Source organism: Salvelinus sp. IW2-2015, unplaced genomic scaffold, assembly GCF_002910315.2.
Source record: "Salvelinus sp. IW2-2015 unplaced genomic scaffold, ASM291031v2 Un_scaffold9354, whole genome shotgun sequence".
NCBI classification, from domain to species: domain Eukaryota; kingdom Metazoa; phylum Chordata; class Actinopteri; order Salmoniformes; family Salmonidae; genus Salvelinus; species Salvelinus sp. IW2-2015.
Window position 1 is genome coordinate 2594 of NW_019950613.1, and position 2267 is coordinate 4860.

Genomic DNA, 2267 nt, shown 5'->3' on the forward strand with positions numbered 1-2267 from the left:
TTCAGTAGGAATGTCTTCTTCTCTTTGTCCTCTCTTCAGGGGATCTTCTCTGATCCTGTGGTGGAGTAAAACTGCAAGAACAGTTTAACAACGAATATATTAACATGTGAGAGATATGATATGCGATTTCTGAGGTCACATTATGGTGTGTAAAATACAATGACTATCTTTCTAAACTCATCATCCACTTCAATTGTTCCTTAAAAATCACAAAGTAAGACTGCATCTTTTTAAACAGTAGGTTCTGTTTAGTTTATTAAGTTACTGCAAGAAGCTACAAACTTCTTCTCTAAAGGGAAATACAGGGACAGACAACTACAATCACCTGAACTGTACTGATCAACTCACCCCAGCTGTGAGATGTAGGACTAGACACTGAAGGAAACTCCTCACTTCACTCTCTTCATCTGACCAGCCCTTCAGCTCTACTGGTTTCTTCTCTGGTTGGAGTTTCAGCACTTCTAGGAGGAGGGAGGCCTTTCTCTCTGAGAGGTCTATGGACCAGACTGCAGGACTGGCTGACTGGTAAAGCGGGTTCAATGATGGAAGGACACTCCTGGCTGTTTGATTCCTATTGTACTTCACATGTGAGTACAGATCCAGCAGGATGTCATATCTCTCAGTTTGATACACAGAGAACAKTGACAGCAGTGTGTTCACAGTTCTCTGGACYGTWTCTCTGTGATCTAGTGCTGCTTGTAGACACAAATCTAGTAGGACTGCTTTCTCTTCTGTCTCCAGTCTTTCAGGGGATCCTCTCTGATSYTGTAGAGGGRTAAACCTGTGACCCATAAAACACAAGAATGTCTATGTTCAGATAGAAGCAGGGAGAATGTGACTGCTGCCTCTTTTACAGACTGAATACTGTTGTCATGTGTGTCCATCTTGTTGTGTTGYTGTAATGTCTTGTTTGTCCGTCTTAGCCTTTYGATAKGTTGTCATTGGAAATAAGAACAATAYGTTCTCAATTGACTTAAATAAATTAATAGTCACAAAGACATTGAGTAAATATACATTGGCTGTGGAAACASTCACCTGAGCTTGTTGATATTTGGTAGACACTTTAAAATGGTTTTGCTGAGAGCTTCACTGAGAACAGTTCTCTGATCCCAGTGTAGACAGAGACGAACCCTCTCTAGACACTGTTTCATCACTTCTTCTGCTCTCTCAAACACTCGTCTTTCACCCTGGACTGGAAGGTGCAACTCATTTCCACAGAGACCAAGTAAGCTGGTGAAGTCCATCTCTGCCTCACTTCGCAGCAAAGTTGTCCAGAGTTGACACAGCATTGAGGGGTCAGATGAATCACTTTAAATAATAGATTWTAAATTAGATTATACTAATTATTTAAAAGTAGCATGACACAGAAGTGTTTATAACTCAGTATCTGAATGGAAGAGAATATAAGATATATTTTTTAAAGATGGGTTGCTTCATCCCCATTTCTCTTTCTTTGGCTGATTAATTGGAAATAAACTGGTGAATTAGATAACACAAATATTACCCAAGATGTCTGATGTTCTTCAGAGACCCCAGTATCAGCCTTACTCCTTGGTCTGACACAGTGCAGCCGTTCAGGTCCAAGCCAACCTTTCTCTCTGCAGACTGACTGGTCACATAAGAGACTGCACAGCACTGGTGAGGATCAAGATGTTCTCCACTCAGGTCTAGATGATAGTCCAGTTTGTCCAGGAGAAGCWGACAGGCMTCAGTAGACTGATATTCATACAAGCACTGACACAAAAAMAGAAGATYTATCTCAAACTCAGGAGCACCACCTTCTKCATGATCTTGGTTTGTTTGAGATGGAAGAAAYGTGTTCACCACTTCCTTGAAGAACCATTCTGACGWCTTCTTGATCTGTTGARCTGGAACTAGACYGWTWACCAATCTAATATTCCTCTCATTCAGAAGCCCACACAGGAAAGGAATCAAGTGTTTTGTGTGTTTCCATTCTTCAGTCTGGCACTTCTSTAGAACCTCTCTGATTTTGTCTGGATTCTGTAAGAGCCAAAGGGCACCAAAGAACTCCTGCATTGTGTAGTGGAGAAATGCAGAGTARGTGTCTGACGCTGTGGGTGCAACCTTAACCATAAGTGCCCCCAAGAACGCAAAATGGACACTGCTTTCTTCACAACTCAGTGTTGTCAAGTTCATGTTTTTTTCATTTGTCGCATCAAAAGCAATTTCTGCCAAAGACAATATTTTCTCTTTGTTTTCTTTGAGACACTTGTCGGTATCCTTACATCGTTTGGCACTGTGTTTTT

General features: G+C 41.2%; 1 long non-coding RNA gene across 1 annotated transcript; it reads right to left on the minus strand.

Moving 5' to 3' along the window:
- Positions 1–444: 444 nt before the first annotated feature.
- Positions 445–1330, minus strand: LOC139027295 (uncharacterized). The gene is made up of 2 exons (XR_011479368.1): positions 1036–1330; positions 445–781 (listed from the first exon to the last, which is right to left on the minus strand). It is a non-coding gene; the product is annotated as an uncharacterized lncRNA (long non-coding RNA).
- Positions 1331–2267: the final 937 nt, after the last annotated feature.